Genomic DNA, 17,985 nt, shown 5'->3' with positions numbered 1-17,985 from the left:
CTCCATAAAATACTTCATCCGGTTAGATAGGGCATATGAAAGCAAAAGGATTGAGTTTTGGCTTCCGTATGAGAATTGGGTGAATTCATCTGCCCGTATATAGTCCAGTGATTAGGCCTTTACATCATATTGCTTGATTATTCCAGCTGTAGCTTCACAGGTGGCTGTGTTAAACTAAGATATTTATGGTTGGAGAAGCTGAAGCAAGATGTTAAGGGATCCATCCTTGGCTCTGAACAAAGATCTCTGGTCGGTGCTACACTAAGGGAGACCACGTAGTACGTGCTTTCATATCTCTTGTTATCCAAGGCGAATGAGGCTTTAAAAAAAATATATATATATATATTGTTTAAAAGAAAAATTATTACGAACAATGAAAAGCAGTTCTAATTTGATTTGGTAAAGTTATAACATTTTTAGGCTGAATCTACATAATACTTAAAACATTAAGTTCTTGGCAAATCTGTATTATGCCATCATGGGTGAGCTATTATTTCATATCCATAACGTTTCCAGACAAATTGGATAAACATACTTATTTTTTGGACTCAATTATTACACAATTTTTCTTGCAGTTATTATTTTTGCTGTGTTTTGTAGATTTACTTTATCAATGTTTACTGTTTCTTGGGTTCAATTGCTTTAACATTGTACTGCATTTTATTCCTGGATATGAAGATAATGCCTTAAAATTTTGAATGTTGTATGTTTCTTCAATTAATGTATTGTTATTTTTTCAATGCTTTGTTGAAATTTTCATTAATAACTGCTGGTTCAGTGGGGTTGTACTAGATTGCTTCTGCTTCTATTAGGCAAATGAATGGCTTTTAGAAACAGCTTTTGCTATTTATTATTTTAAAGTTTCAGATTTGTATTACTTTTGGTAATAGTTTGGTGGTAAATTTGTTTATGGTGTTCTACCATGTTAACTTCCAACTACATCATAGTGCTTAGTTACAGAACAGTTAGGCAACAAATATTTGTTGTGCTAATATATCATCTTAGAAATATGTGTTGAAAAAATGAATTACTGATAATCTTAATTACCCAAAACCTTATCTCTATGTGAGGAGTGCCTCCTTGCAGACATGGTTTAGAAATACCTCTTTCTTCAATTAGTTTCCTGACCCTCCCCTTTTCACCAAAGGTTCCCTACTCCTGCTGTAAAATTATTTGATAATAGGCTGAGAAATAGAGACTTCCCCATCTGGAGGGAGAAATCAATCCTGAATTGGGAAGGGGAGGACTAAGTGTTATAGTAATGAAGGTTACTGAGAAGTTTTTTTTTCATTCCTCCAAAACCTGTCCTTCCGTCCCAGTCTAAATCCAGGGGTATAAAGCCTCATCATGAGAGTGAAAAACTGTTACTGTCAACTCCTGTTGTTTGTGAAACTGAGACTAAACCGTGGGATGGAATTTCATGTCTAATTTAAGCACCATCCAGAACAATAACATATATTCAGTGCTACTAGTTGTCCCAATACCCATAAGCATTTTGCGAATGTAATCACCACTAAGGACATCACTTTGATCGTAAGCCACTGAAGTGAATTAGATTCCATTGGTTCAAAGGGGGGAGTTTGAAGGCCATGTAGAACCATTGGCAACATTCTACTGCTGCACAATTGAGACCAGGATAGGTATTTTTTAATCCTGAATCTCCTTAGTAATCTTTTAACGAGGGAAGCTACTTTTGAGAAACCTAGGAATTACTCATTCTGCCCTTTATCACTGCTGATTGGGAAACCCTATAGAAGTATCGATAATATATTGAAAGAATACCTTTGAGACAGGAAAATGTCCAATTATTATTGGTCAAATGTTTTTACAATCTGACTGAATGTTGTCTGACTCAGTCTGAAATTCACCAATTAGGGCATTTGTCTGATTTAAGAATCTCCTTGGAAGTTGTACTTCCTGGCAATGTGAACCGTTGAGGGACAGTATGTGATTCTCCAACCAAAGACACATTACGTATGCTAGACACCCCAGAGAATCCACCCCCATCCCTTCTCAACAGTTTATGCAAGTTTTTTGACACCTGGTTGCCAGACCTCACTGGCACTGCTTTGTGGTAAATCTGAAGGGAAAAATACAGAAGTGGTTTGTCTATGGCCCCTAATTCTCTGGAACTGGAAGTTTGGCGAGCTCCGCCACTGACTTGCATCCTGAGTACCTATAGAATTAGGGGTCATAGGGCTATACCTTTAAATAAATTACCTGCATCTTAACACCATACTAGAGCCTGGGTTAGAAACTGTAATATCTTCATTTCATCTATCTCAGAAAACAGATATCAATAAGCCAACAGTTGATCGACTAAAGGCTTCAGATTTAGCCATGCGTCTGGAATTATGTTGTTGTTGCTGACATAAGTCCTTGGACTTTTGAAAATACCATGCCGAAGTTTCCTGCCAGAAAATTTCTCATAGTGTTCTGTAAAATCTGGATCCTTACATCTGGTAGAAACATTTTCGCCTTCATGGTGTTGAAAACAGTGCCACTAATTGGTCTCTGTTGTGATGATTCCAGTTGAGAGTTTTTGAGGTTTAGAAAAAATACCATGTCAGTGAGGCATGTTACCACGTTCTCAGTATCACGTTGCACCATAGAAAAAGAAGAGGAGGCAACTAACCAGTTGTAGAGATTAGGTAAGACTTGAATACTGTGTAAATGTAAAAGAGACACAATTTGAAGCCAGTACCTTTGTAAATACTCTTGCTGAAGTTGGTAAACCGAACTGCAGGGCTTTTAACTGGTAATGGCTTCCTGCTATTTGCAAAGCATAGAAGAGGCTGACAGCTAAATGTATTGGCAGGTTGAAAAACATGTCCTAGAGATCTATTGTCATCAACAGAAACCCATCTGTCACTCATTTTGGATTTCTATTTTATAGAGTCTGAGAAGCCGTGCTCCTTCCATCTCTTGATCACCTCTTGAAGAGTCATCATCATGAATGTCATCTTTTGAACAAAATGATTTAGATCTTTCAAACCCATTACTGGTCTGAATGTTCTGCGACTTCTGATAAACCTCCTTTCAGCAATACAGCTTTCAATCCTTTTTACAAATGTTGTAAGGTGGAAATATTATATGATATGGCTTGTAGGCTTATGTTGCAATACTACTACAATACACAAAAGTGGACCTCGGGCTTACCCTTAGCAGCCTTAACTTGGTACTGGTAGTGTAGCTTGAGCAGTCAGGCGTACACAGAGGAACATGTGTTAAGCATTTCACAGTACCAACAGTGACAATAAGTAAGTGACATGATTCTAAACAAACCTTGACACCAATTTATAAAAATAGTCTGTATATTTATATGAGTATAAGCACCAAAATGAACTTGATATGTTCCATATAACCGGAGTTATAGATTTTCTAAGTGTTCAAAACTAAATGTAATAATAGCTCTCCGATGTTCACCATTAAAATCAATAGGAGAAAACACTCCTAGCAATACAATACTTATAGGGCGAGTTCAAATGAACCCTCTAGTTGTTAAGGTTCTGTTGGCCTCTAGACCAAGAATTAACAGTCAGTTCTTCCTTACCTTGCCCAGGGAGTCCAGGGAAGACGTTACTTGGCTGTCTGTGGTGCTGAATGGGTCCACAGGACCTGTTAAAATGCAGCAATTGGCAAAACCACATTTGGCATTAAAGATGCGTTCAACCCTTAGAGGGTAACTGGCAGCTGTCAATCACCACTTCAGGTGGCGCCAAAGATGCTTTGTTGCGCACTCGATGACACCAAGTTCAACATGCAGGGACACAGGTTTGTGGTCATTGATGATGTTGGTTGCTGTGAGGTGCTCTCGCGCCAGGGATGTTGTCGATGACGAGTTTGATCACCCAACTGGCGATCTCCAAGCCTTGGCTGCGACAAATTTAGTTTACCAATACTTCGATGGCTGCAGGTTGACAGGAGTGGACTAGCGGCTCCACACTTGCCTCTGGGTTTTCAGGAGACTATTTCTCTTTGGGTTCACACTTGACAGGCCCAGTGGGTCGTAATTCTTGTAACATAGCCCATCACTTCTTCTGCAGGTTGCAGTCGACTGGTTTCACCAGTCAGTGGAGTCTGCTTTGGATTTCTGGTCTCTAAAGGAGTCCCTTTTGCTGGGAGGAGTGAGCTGTCACCACGGATACACGTTGGCACCTGAGTTTAGTATATGGTCTCTTAGGTAGTACTAAAGTTCCGGTGCCAGAGGAGCCCCTTAAATCCTAGTATATGGGACATTAAGGGCTTGAGGGATATTGGCCAATGGGCTATTGGTCCCCACTGCTAACCTGACCCTGTAGTGACAACAATCTGTGGGTACGTCACTATGCTACCTAGAATACTCTATTTTGGGTCATTTCAAAATGGCAGGACCCTTCCTCAGCTGTGCAGACCTCCTAGCCCACCCATAAAGTGTGGCTAGTCTTTTGGGGATGTACGCTCCTGATGAACTCATTTTACCACCTATCGGGCTGGACAGGATAGAAAGGGCTTGGTTCTCGAGTGGGGGACAAGGTAATTACATATCAAGGATGGTGAAGCCTTTGAGTCTTACCGCCTTGATGACTGTAAGCACTAGCCATCTTGGAAGGGGAGAGGTGTGACCTGCTTCCTGCCAAGGCCTTTGTCTCCATCCTGGGGAAGTGCTTGCACATCCCACGAGGAGGGCAGACTCTTGTCTCAGCTGCAACCAGGGGACTGGCGCTGTGTACCTTAGGGGGGTACCCATGCAGGGTGGCACCCCGGTGCATGCCAGCTCACCCTCGACACAAGAATCATGTTGGGGGTGAAAAGTATGCTCTTTGACACCAAACACTTTACAATTCAGTCATTCTATATTGGAGCTGTCTATCTCAAGTTTTCCCAGTATCCAGCCCATGTTATTGGATGGAACGGGGTAACGTACATTAAAAACATATTTTACAGGAGTACTGTAGGGATATATATGTAGGAACATATATAGCCACACCTTTAACATAATGTACTCTACCTCCTGGGCTCAGGAGGACAACCTTAAGAGAAATTGACATATAATAAGGCAGTGGTGTGGATCTGCAGCACACGGTGTGTGCAGAGCTCTTCTCGGGCAGACAGGCTGCTCGTGCAAGACTGCAACAGCAGACCTGTAGACATACTTTTACTTGGGTCCCCCAGGGTGACACAAAATAGTGCTACAGCCCCGATAACCTCTCCTATCACCCTTGCCCTGGGTACCACTGGTACCATCTACTTGAGGCTTTCAAGGAGTGCTAAGTGCTTCCCAATTGGGTGTACCAATTCACAGTTACTGTTTAAGGAAAAGAGCACTGTCACTGGGGCCTGGTTAGCATGTCCCAGTGCACTTCTGGACCTAAAAAGACAGCATCTAAAGCAAAAAGTGTGGGGTAACCATGACAAAAAGGGCACTTTCTGACAACAGGAACCTCTTGTTTACCATATCACTTGGCAATGGTGCTTCTCTGAACCTCTGCTGGGGTTGTTCTTCCATTTCTATAAAATAGCTATCTTTTATGATTGACATAACCTACCTAAAAGCTGAAAAGCCTTGCTCCTACCGTCTCCTACACATATTCAGAATTACTGATTTTGGATCTTAGGTTCTTGTTATCACCTGCACTGCCCCCTAATTTTGGGTCTGGCCCAAAAAGGGAAATGTATTCTGTGCTGCCTCTACTAATTTTCTTTAAAAATGATTTTCTTAAAGACAATGGCTAAAATGGTTAAAGAATCTTCTATTCCTCTATGTTTTTTATTACTACGCCATTAAATTCTTTCCCTGACAATGAGCTGCATACAACCCTATAGTGTGTCAATAGCCAGGGCAGTTGCCCTCTCCAATCTTAGGCCTCTGACTTGGGTTTCCTGCACCACAGCCCCTTTAAATCAAGCTTTTGGGCACTTTGCGACCACAAATGGACCCTTTCGCATCAGAACCACATTGCTCTTCACGCCCCATGGACCATCGCCATTGACGCTCACTGTGCTCCCGGTGAACTATTTCACCACTAATGGGTCTCGCGGCTCAACTTGAGAAGGTAAAACTTCAGCGGGAGATGTTTGGAACTGTATACGACCAGCACTCTATTGCGGTCGGCTTGACTTTTCGGAAGTAACAGTCTGTGGGCAGCTTTCAAATTCCAAAGTTTCAACCACAGTAACCTGTTATTGAAGTACCCATAGCTGTTGCAGCAGACCACAAGTTGCCGAAAATGTTATTGCATAAGAATTTCACCAAAAATTAATTTTTTTTCAGTATTGCTATGTGATCTTCCCCTGCTCCTAAACAATCAAAAAGGGTTTGAAAATCTTTTAACATGGGCTGTGATACATGATCTGTAGTGGCACTAGTTTTTATGACAAATATTGTAGCAGCATATACCATTTTTAAGGCAATTTCCATCGTTTCATCTCCAGGATCAACCGGTAATTCTTCCTCTGAAGATAGTGGTGATAAGATAATGATGCCATTCTAGAGAGGATGGAAATCACTTTGGGAATTTGTGGGAACGCTTTATATTTTTTTAGCATACATCTTTATTTAGGAAGTGTGGAACTATTGACTTGTCCATGCCCTTCCACACTTTGAGAACCATGTTTCACAAAACATCATGAAGGGGCTTTGTTCTGCATGCACTATTCATCTTGAGCAAAACAATCCTTCTTCAGGGGATACTGAAGGCTCAAATCCCAGGACCTCTTCAACATGAATGAGTATATTCTGGAAATACATACTTAATTTCATGCGCTTCCTCATTGGGGTCAAATGTTTTTTTTTTTCGTTAAGCTCAGGTAAGGCAGATGAGGCCACCTCCTGGATGAGATCAGATTTAAACAAGACAAAAAGATGATGGATGTAATGCTGAACATGGTCAAACATTCACCCCCAGTCACAGATCTGGGTTAAATCCATCTTTTTTTGCTCACCATGCCATCCCAGTTTGGACCCAGCCCTATCCAAGACTAGATTGACTCCAGTGGCACAGCAACCACTAAACCCACGTTCACTTAAAAAGCAAGGTAGGAATTTAACTTTGTCCTTCTTTGACCATTGTGGCTGAATTTAGATTGTTGTGACAGTTTAACAAAGGCGTGCCAAGATTTTTATGTCAAAGTTCGGCTTGAGGCATCTAATTTTTAGGGTTTTCAATGTTAATGGGTTAGTGTACACTCTTTTGACATTTGATACTGCGATTTATGAGCATCAGAGGATTTGCTTATCTCAGAGTAATAGCTGGTATCTTTTGAACCATTGATTTTGTTACAAAGCCAAGCATTTTCTCAAACATGGTTTATGCTTGCTGCATAATATTTTGAATTTCAGGATAGTGTCTACTGACACATAAGAGGGAGCTTTTAAAGCTGCAGTTATTTTGCCCTATTTTAGACTATGGGTTCATTTTAGATGTTGGTGGTCTGGCCAACCTCTGCCAGAATGACAGAGTAGTCTACTCTGTCACCCAGGTGGAAGTCCCAATGCCAAATTTAGAAACGTCTGTCAGGCCGATGGACATGTCTACCATTCATAAGAACCACCCTCCAAGTGGTTTTGGTGAATGTATTGTAACTTTGATGTATGGCTCCATCAAGCATGATGGAGGTGTACAGCAAGTTACAAAGTATGTTTTTATTTCCAAATACAAAACACCAAAGTGGAATTTTGTATATAAAAATAAAAAATACAATGACACCCTCACCATGGGAGTCATCTCCCATAGCAGGGGGGCATGTTTATGTTTTTACTGCCCCTTACTGCCAGATAGTTATAGCTACAACCTAGTGTCCATAGGAAAAGCATTTTTTAATTTGCTTATAACTTTGGCGTCGTTTAACGAATCTTTATGAAATCTCAAAAAAGTTGCACTTTTTAGGTCAGCTCCTATCTTGAAAGTTTGGGGGTGATTCGTCAAGCGGGGGCTGAGAAAAAAGGTGGGTCCCAAAACGGGTTTTCCCCATGTTAATTTCCATAGGAAATTTTGCAACGAGCTACAGCCCGAACTGCTGAATGGAATTACCCCATATTTGGCAGAAAGGTAGAAATTGGTTCAGAAAGCGACCTTTTGTTTAAATGGTGTAAATCTGCTCAAGTTTTTGAGAAAGTGAAAAAATAAGAGTGAAAAAATCAATTTCCCATAGGAAACTTTGTGCAAGACTACAGCTGAAACTACTGAACCGAATTACCCCAAATTTGGCACAAAGGTCAGAAAGCGATCTTTTTTTGAATGGTGTAAATCCGTTCAGTAGTTGCTGAGAAATTAGAAAAATAAAAGTTTCAATATCTGGGCGGAGCCTATGTCCAGTGCACAAGCTTCACTGTGATTAGCTGCCAACACTCCAAACCAGAAAGTGTTGGCAGCCATCTTGTGGCCCGGTAGAAGCGAGTCGCTAGAAAACAGAGAAACAAAGGTAGAAAACAAGAGAAGGCGTAATTTGTGCTGGGGTCGCGGGTTTCTGTGTTTTATTTCAATGAGACCCCGGGGTGGGCTAGTTCCCGGGCGCATTTCTTAAAAAATAATAGCGGGGGCTTGCAGGGGCTGCTTGTGCACGCTGGGGTATCCGAAGTCTTGTGGTTTCACTCATGTTGGGAGGGTGGTTGTTCGGCCCCCCTCCTGGAGCTCACCATCTGCTTATAAATTTGGCGTCGTTTGACGATTCTTTACGAAATGTTCCAAAAAGTTTCTCTTTTTTGATCAGCTCCTATCTTGGAAGTTTAGGGGTGATTGATGAAGGGGGGGCTGAGAAAAAAGGGGGGGTGAAAACGTGTTTTCTCAATGGATTTTCCATAGGAAACTTTAGACTAGGCTACAGGTCAAACTGCTGCACGGAATGACGCCAAATTTGGCAGGGAGAAAGGTCTTGCTCCAGAAAGCGGGGTTTTGTTGAAATGGTGTAAATCCATTCAGTAGTTTTTTAAATATTAAAGGGAAAAAATATATATATATGTGGTCGGTGTCTTATCATCAAGCATGAGCTTGAATCTGACTGGCTGCTAACTCTTCAAAGCAGGAAGTGTCCTCTGATTGTCTGCTAACACTTGAAACCAGGAAGTGTTAGCAGCTATCTTGTGCCTCGCATCGAGTGAAAATTTAAAAGAAAGGTTCCGGGGGCAATTTAATATAGCGGAGCTCTGTGTAATTATGATTTTGATGCAGTGAAGATTTAACATGTATTAATAATAAAGGAGAAACAGGTGAGCGCCAGGCAGCACGACTTCCACTCCAGGACACTAGTAGGAAGATAACCCTTTCACGCTCCCTGTGCCCAACATCACCACTTCGGAGGTACGCCTTTAGAAGCCAGTCTGTCGGCTCGCAGCTGTCTAACTTTGCGAGCTAGTACGCTGCTGTGCCTGTACCTCTGCGAGCTAGTACGCTGCTGTTCCTTTGTGAGAGGACGGCACGTAGTTCTGCCTCTGTGAGTTGAGCGGACGGGCCGCAGTTGTCCCTCTGCGAGCCTGGGTAAGAACTGTTCATAAGTCTTACTATATGGGGATTGAAAAGCCATTTTGTGATTCAGTCTATCAGCTGGCATGTGTTTGAGGCATTTCTGAAAACATACCGGCGCCCTGTTTATGAGGGATACCCCTTTCACGCTGCCTCTCCCCACATCAGCAGGTAACGCACCCTCTTCCCACATCACTAGCATACCGTCAACAACCTTCTTGGGCCTGCAAGTCTTCCTCCGCGAACCACTGGTGGGCTCGCAGCTCTTCCAGTGCGAATTCTCGGGCCCGCACTTTTACGAGCCAGGCCGCCGGTTTGCAGATTTCTGAGAAGAGATGCAATGGAGGCAACAATGATGCAGGTCAGACACCCAACAGTGCTCCGACATCCCCCAGCAGCAGCTGCTTGTCTGCCATCCCCGCTCACCCCCCACAAACAAATGTGACAGGAACGTTTTTAAATGTGGAGCCTTAGAAATCGTCTGGTGTTGCAGTTTTAATAAAAAAGATGCTTGTGAGGTTGGACAAATAAGAATCTTAGTCATGTATGGATTTACATATAAATATTTTATTAAAACAAAACAACAACAAATAAATCTATGTGTGTAAAATATTTTATTAAAGAAAACAACAACAAATAAAACTATGTACAGCCATGGCGTGTCGTCCCTCGACAATTTGTAAATCACAGCCTGCAAGACAAAAAGAAAAAAAAGGTGGTGCATTATGCGTCCAGCAAAGGATAGAGAAAGAGAGGGAGAGTGAGATACAAGGAAGATAGAAAGAGAGAAACAGTGTGAGAGAGAGGAAGAGAGTGAAAGAGTGAGAGAGGGAGGAAGAGAGAGAGCATAAGAGAAAGAGAGAGAGGAAGACAGAAAGAAAGATGAAGACAGAGAGGAAGACAGAGAAAGAGAGAAAGAGTGAGATATAAGGAAGAGAGAAACAGTGTGAGAGAGAGAGAGAAAGAGAGAGGAAGACAGAGAGAGAGCAAGAGTGAGAGAGAGGAAGAGAGAAAGAGTAAAACAGTGTGAGAGAGAGGAAGAGAGAGAGAGGAAGAGAGAGGGAGAAAGAGTGAGAGAGAGGAAGAGAGAGAGACAAAGAGGAAGAGAGAAATATTATGAAAGAAAGCGAGGGAGAGATACAAGGAAGAGAGAAAGAAACAGTGTGAGAGAGAGGAAAAGAGACAAACAGTGTGAGAGAAAGGAAGAGAGAGAGAGAGGAAGTGAGAGAAAGAAAGAATGAGAGAGAGAGGAAGAGACAGAGAAAGAGAGAAAGTGTGAGAGAGTGAGAAAGGAAGGTTGTGTTGACACTGGAGAAAATCTTTGCAGCTCACCTTTGTGTCACCAGTGTGTTTCCAACCACGTGCCACGACATACTGCACCCTCAAGTTTTGTTATCTGAAAGATAGTACAGAATTAGTAATTGCAGACCTTATATACAAGTGCACATGCGTAATTCTCTGTTTTGACTCTACGCACCCAGCCTGCTGCATCCCATCCACTTCCACTGCCCAGAGGTGTCTTACAGCCGCTGAGCACCCAGGGCCATATTATCAAGAGTGGCGATAACATTATCGCCGCTTTAGCTGCAGGAAACTGCCGCAAAAGCGGTGATAAGGAGCTTGATATTATGGCCTTGTGAATTCACATAGAAGCCCAGGTTTGATGTCGTTCACACCAGAACCTGGGCTTCTATTGGAATTCTCAAGGGCATATTATCAAGCCACTTATCGCCGCTTTAGAGGCAGTTTCCTTCCGCTAAAGCGGTGATAACGTTATCGCCATTCTTGATATTATGGTCCCCAGCCTGCTTTAGCCCATACACTTGCACTACCCAGAGGTGTATAACAGTCGCTGCGCACCCAGGCTGCTGAACCCCATGCACTCCCACTATCCGGAGCTGCCGCTGCGCATTCAGGCTGCTGCACCCCATCTACTCCCACTGGCCGGAGGTGAGTGCCCGCTTCTGCGCAAACAAGCCTCCCTGCACACCTTTCGCCACCGACGTGTGTCAAAGAGAGTCGACCACGTGCCGAAAAACCCTCCTCAGCCTCAGTACACGCGGTCAACTGAGCTCACAATTCAGAATGTGTTTTGATTGCCAGGATGGCCACCCATCATCGCAGGTTCTACACGTGTTCAGCTCTGGTGGTGTTGGGGGGGTGTCAATTTGTGAGTCTGTTAGATAAAAAGCAAGATAAGATTGTGCGTCATGTGTCCATCAAAGGAGAGAGGAAGAGAGAGAGAGAGAAAGAGTGAGAGAGTGACACTGGAGAAAATCTTCGCAGTTCACCTTTATGTCACCAGTGTCTCTTCAACCACGTGCCGGGACATAGTGCACCCTCAAGCTCCCACATTTGAAAAATAGTACATAATTAGTAATTGTAGGAAAGACCAGTATTCAGGAATGAAAAGACAGAGACCGTAATTCTCTTGATGTGGTTTAATCCTCAGAACTTCTACCTCCCAACCTTCTCACATTCAAAACATAACATTCCCAAAGCGACGAGAGGCAGCCACGAGCTGTGAGAGGAATGTCACGCTCGTGTCTGCATGCTTCGATGCTCCCAACACACCTTACCTCTTAAAAAAAAACAGAGAAAGGAAAGTTCATAAAAATGTGATGGTAAATGTAAGGGTACAAAGTATGAAAAAAGAAATACTCAACAAATTTGCTACAGATGTGGAAGCGACAGACATTTGGCAGACTGTAAAAACTGTCCTGCTATTGGAAAACTTGTTCAAAATGCAATAAGAAGGGGTAATGGCAGGGTATATACGACTGCAGCCTTTCTGCATCCAGGCTGCTGCACCACATGCACCCCCGCCACCCAAAGGTATCTACCCGCTGCTGTGCACCCAGGCCTCACTGCTCACCTTTTCACGGTCACAACACCTTCCACATCATGCAGCTCCATTCTGGAAGGTAAGAGGTCTCACATTGGGTACTGAGTCTTGATATGGCCATGGCAGAGGACATACTAGCGCACCTATCATCATCACAGGTTGTACACCCGCTCAGTGGTTGCGGTGCAACTAACTCAGTGAAAAGAGAGGCCATGTATTCTAAACTCTAAAATGGCATAGTGCACGTGAGCCCAGTGTTTTATATTAGCAGGGTCACGTGTCCTGTGATGCCAGTGCTGGATGGGTGTGGTGTGGGTGTATACCAGCCATGAGGGAGTGGCTGTGGCATCAGTGTTGCCAGAGTGGGCTAGATCACGCACAATTGGGCTATATTTTTCTGGTTGTGTGGTAAAATGTTGGTTTGTGCTAGTGGAGAGGGGTGAAACCCCGAAACCAGTCCTAGGATGCTTGATTCCAGTCCAGGGAAGATATGGCTTGGCAGTTCGGGCTGGACTGTTCCCATGAGGCACAGGGTCAAGACTGATTTGCATATAGCCATGTCTGAACTGGGGTGGCGTGGTGAGCAATATAATGATGGATTAAACCCAGATCTGTGACTGGGGCTGAATGTTTTGCCAATGTGCAACATTCCGTCTATCATCTTGTGTGTTTTGGTTTGTGCTAGTTGCCAGATTATAAATATATATACAATTCTCCAGCAAAGTAGTATGTTAAAGCGCTTTTTTAGACAAATATTTACTTGGCATACTGCTGCAGCAGCAATTCCAATGAGTTCAACGCCTGCTTGATGCTGTCCCTGCCCCTCCTTCCCTAAAGTAGCAATATTGGGCTACTTTTTGGTTGGCTTTGGGCTATAGAAAGCTTAAAAAATCTGACAACACTGGATACGGGTGTCTGTGCGGAATGCTACCGTCTCTCGGGTTGCAAAAGCCAAAGTGTTACTCTGTGATCCAAGTCCAACAATATGGCCAGCATGGAAGGCACGGGGAATTACTGACCCTATATTCATCCATAGTTCCACACAAGAAAGATGGTGGACATGAGACATCTGTGTGGATATGAATGTTTATTGCGCATTCAGTGGAGTGTTGCAGCTGTAGCAATACAGGGCCATGGAAAGTTGAAGTTTCAGTTTTTGGCACATGGAGGGCAGCCAATTAGAGACAAGCTCATTGTGGGAGTTAGGCTGCGCCAACATATGTACTTATACAATCACTGCGATGATCTCACACACTTATAAATTCACTATACTCTGTGGAGGAGTGTGGCTCAATGATTAGAGCGGCAGTCAACCCTGATGCAGAGGTCAAGCCCGGGACCAGGGTTCAATTCCCCGCCTCGGCGGGTCTTGGGCTCAAAAATTCCACGGACCTGATAATTCTCGCCTCGGTGCCATTCCAATCATGGAGTCCCACTCTGCAACTCTGGGCAATAGCTTGCTTAATCTCCACAACGGCCCCCACAACGCTAAGGATGCCTGGCCTCCACCTTGGGGGTGCCCAGGAGTGGACGCCACACAGGGAAAGCCAGGATGGGTTCCACAGCAGTATTCGTACAAGCGCCTTGAGACCCTTGCGGGTGAGTACTGCGCTATACAAGTATCAATTTACATTACTATACACTCTGCTTGCAGTATTCGAATGATGCAGTCTCTACGTACGTACTTGTACAATGACCGAGACAAAGTTACATAACTAAAGTTTTCCCCCACTGTCAAAGGTAAGATGGTTGTATATGCTGTTCAGAGCACTATGTAATGTGGTAGGGCCTGGGGGCAGCATGTTGCATACATAATGAACACAGGGACACAGATAGATAGTGGAACTGGGTCCGGGCATGTGCGCTCGACTCCTTTTTATTACCAGGGTCACATGTCCAGTGGCGTCTGTGGTGGATGCGTGTCGGGTGATTGTAAGCCAACCCTCCGGGAATGGTTGCTGCTGGCAACAAGTACAACAGTAATCATTGGATCAGACACAGATATTCAATCATAAAGGGTCAATGATTTGTGCTGCAGTAAGGGACGGGTACCAGATATGAAAACATACAGAAAAGATTCTATTGTAAAGGGTTCATGACTTGAGATACACTGAGGTAGGACAGCAGATGTGAAGTTATACACAAAATATTGTATCAGAAAGGGTGCATGAGTTGTACTGCACTGAGGTAGGGACATCAGAAGCATTCAGCGTGTGCGCAGCCAGCGATGATTCTTGGTGCGTGCCGGCCACACTGGGAGCAATGTCTCTTGCCTACTGGACTGCGTCATCTGCAATCGCGACTTGATCTGAATTGTGAGCTCTGCTGTCCGAAGTGTAGATCGAAGACAATAGTCAGCTCAGACATCGAGGAATTCTTTTTGTAACTTCCTCCTGACAAAATCAGAGGACATAGAGTACAGTTCACTCTGCAATTAAGAAATCAAAACTGAATTTGAAATATGAGCTCTGCTATCCGCAGTGTAGACTGCCATTTAGTGTTCATTTCGACTTGCAAGATGAATTTGGTCATTGTAGTAAAGCTATAACTGATATAAAAGAAGTTCTTGAAGCAAGGATACTAAAAGGATATTGTGTAGGTTTCAGGGACGCTGTAGTTAGTTGCCTACTGGACTCTTGCAATGATGCGTGGTCCGGGCGGGCCGCACTGGTAGCAATGTCTTTTGTCTAATAAATTCTGCCTCAATAAGGCCACGTGGCGATGACTTTTGGTGCACTGAGTTAGTAGTACCTTTGGCGCTCAGCGTGTGTGCACCCTGCGATGATGCGTGGTTGAGAGGGCCGCACTGGGAGCGATGTATCTTGCGTACTGGACTGCGTTATCTGCAATCGCCAAAACATCTGAATTTTGATCCCTGCTGTCCGCAGTGTAGATTGAAGGCAGTAGTCTGTACAGACATAAGTCTGTGGTGCTGTGCAGCTGTGTTCGCAGGGGGCCGGTGTCGAGGAGGCCCGCGGTCATGGCGGCAGCCACGTGGCAGGGTGAGGCCCGCCGCTCTGGCACACTCGTTGGTCTTCACAGTTCACAAGTGAACCACGCCCAGAGCCCCGGCTTATTAATTCATACTCCTACGCTAGAGTGGAGTACGTTGGACTAGCCCACTGCGCTTCTGCTTACAGGGGACCATGACACAGGTACATGACCAAGATCTTTCCCACTGTCTGAGGTAACACGGTTGCGTCCACTGTACACAAAACTACAAGCACCAGCAGTATATGTACTGATGGAGAGGTTTATGATCTGTATAGTGAGGTCTGTCCAGCACATCACCGCTACACTTGGTATTGTTTGCATTATTATTATTGATGGATGAGTTGTGTCCTTCACACATATTTGCTTGCCATATCTGCCAACATTGAAGTATTGTGTGGCTGATGGACCATGCCATTTTTGGACGGTCCGCTGTCCTATTCTGCCCTGCCTCAGTGGTGGTAGGGAGGGGGGTGTTCCGGGGGGGCCGTCCTGAGGCTGGTGGCAGTGAGTGTTGTGGCCTTCATGGGGGTTTGAGCTGCTTGATCAATAACTCTATGACATATGTTGTGCTTCAGATGTGATTCTGGGCTGCGATCCCTTTCACATTTTAGGTAGTTGTCCTGGTTTACACCAGTAAAATGCAGATGTTAGATACCTACTGCAAACGTGGCTTATTCCCTGATTTTGGATCACACACCAGATTTGGCTGCTCATTGAAAATATCGGGAACTGGTGCTTGTGTGTTAATGTTTGCATGGGGATGTCTACTCTGTATATTATTACCGTTAGTTGTTGTTCTCATTTGTAACAAAACAAAATTGGGGGGGAAGATATTGCTGGAAAACTGGGGATATTGGCTGTTTTCACTAGGTTGACAATGACGTGATAATTTAAAATCACTGAAAAAATTATAGGTTTAAAGAAAAAAATAATTACAAATTAGCATTTAAAAAAACATTGAAATTCACTGAAAAAAACATAGGTTTCAGGGATGTTATAGTTGGACATTTCACTTCTACAAAACCATAGAAATTCCGCCGTTATAGTTAGTTGAGCTAACTATAACTTGAGCACCCGTAATGCACTGCTGATGATGTGACATATTACATCATTCATGACATGGTCAGTGACATCACTGATGTCATCTCAAATGACATCACTGATGACATCATCCACATGAAAATCTGATGCACCCCCTCACACTCTAATATAACCTTTGATACACCCCCTGTAAAATACAGACTACCTTTTTCAAAACCATCGACACACCAATACCAGTTACTACAAACGCACTCACTGATTCCTAGGTCTACACACACATCCACTCATTCACCCATACAACCATTCATACATGTAGTCACTGATCAATAGAAAACTATCATATGCATTCGTACACCTATACAGACACTCACACACCACCACTCATCCTAGTCAGTCATGCACTCATCCTAGTCAGTCATGCAAAGAATCACAGTTCCATTTTCTCACCTACACAGTTGTACACACACCACCTAATTTATTCATACAGATACTAACGCATACTTACTCTTTTATATAATCACTAATACAAGTATGCACTCATCCATACAGCCACTCTCACAATCACTGACTCTCACATATAGACATTTATATTCTCCAACTCTCACATACACTGCCTTTTACTTTTGTACGTACTTGGACATCTACCACTGAGACATGCAGTCACTCACCAACACATCCATACATACACTCACTCACCCATGCAACTGTTTCCACATGCACTCTTAAAGTCATACACCCAGTCAATTAACCACTGACACATCTATGCACAGTCACGTACCCCCATCTAACCACACACACTCAGTCTCCCATACAATTACTCAGGCAACTAATCAACAACCCATATAGACACCTGTGGAGCTACTGACCAACTAATGCAACAGGTTATACAACAACAGACAGACTGATACAGACATTCACACAGTTTAGTCACCAACCCATGTATTCAGTAAGACACATTTAATCACTCACTTAAACAGTAAGTCACCCACCTACTAAATCCTCCATCCAAACACTTATACATCCACTTATTCTTCAAATCAGCTTGGTATATATATAAAACATATTTAAATGTTAAAGAAAAACACATTCACTTGATGATGTCATCAGTGATGTCATGTGAGATGTCATCAGTGATGTAATCAGTGATGTCACTGACCATGTCATGAATGATGTAATATGTGACGTCATCACCAGTGCATTGCGGGGGCGCGAGTTATAGTTAGTTCAACTAACTATACCAACCAAAACATGGTCTATGAAATATGACAACACCAAATAGCTCATACAATAAATGATTGTGATTTAATAAATATCACATGAATTGTCAGTAGATCAAAGGCTATAAAGATATAATATATATCACATTTGTCATTGAATAACACCAGGTGCATACATTGTGAAGTGATGGGTGTGCAATTGGGATAAGTGCAAGTGGTGTGCAGAGGGAAGGTAGTGCATATATATACATCAACATTCAGTAGTGACAACCTATCCTGCTAGATTCCAGGCAAAAACAAAAATGCGAAATCATAAACAAAAGATGCAGATATAAATTCTCTGTCATCCAGGTTTGATATACACGAAAGGACAAAGTCGACATTTCAAACCCTAAGGGGACCAGCAGATTTAATGTCTTGGAAGTGGGGTCTTTATCAGGACCAAGAG

Source organism: Triturus cristatus, chromosome 7 (assembly GCF_964204655.1).
Source record: "Triturus cristatus chromosome 7, aTriCri1.1, whole genome shotgun sequence".
Classification (NCBI taxonomy): domain Eukaryota; kingdom Metazoa; phylum Chordata; class Amphibia; order Caudata; family Salamandridae; genus Triturus; species Triturus cristatus.
Note: the sequence above shows the minus strand (reverse complement) of the source record.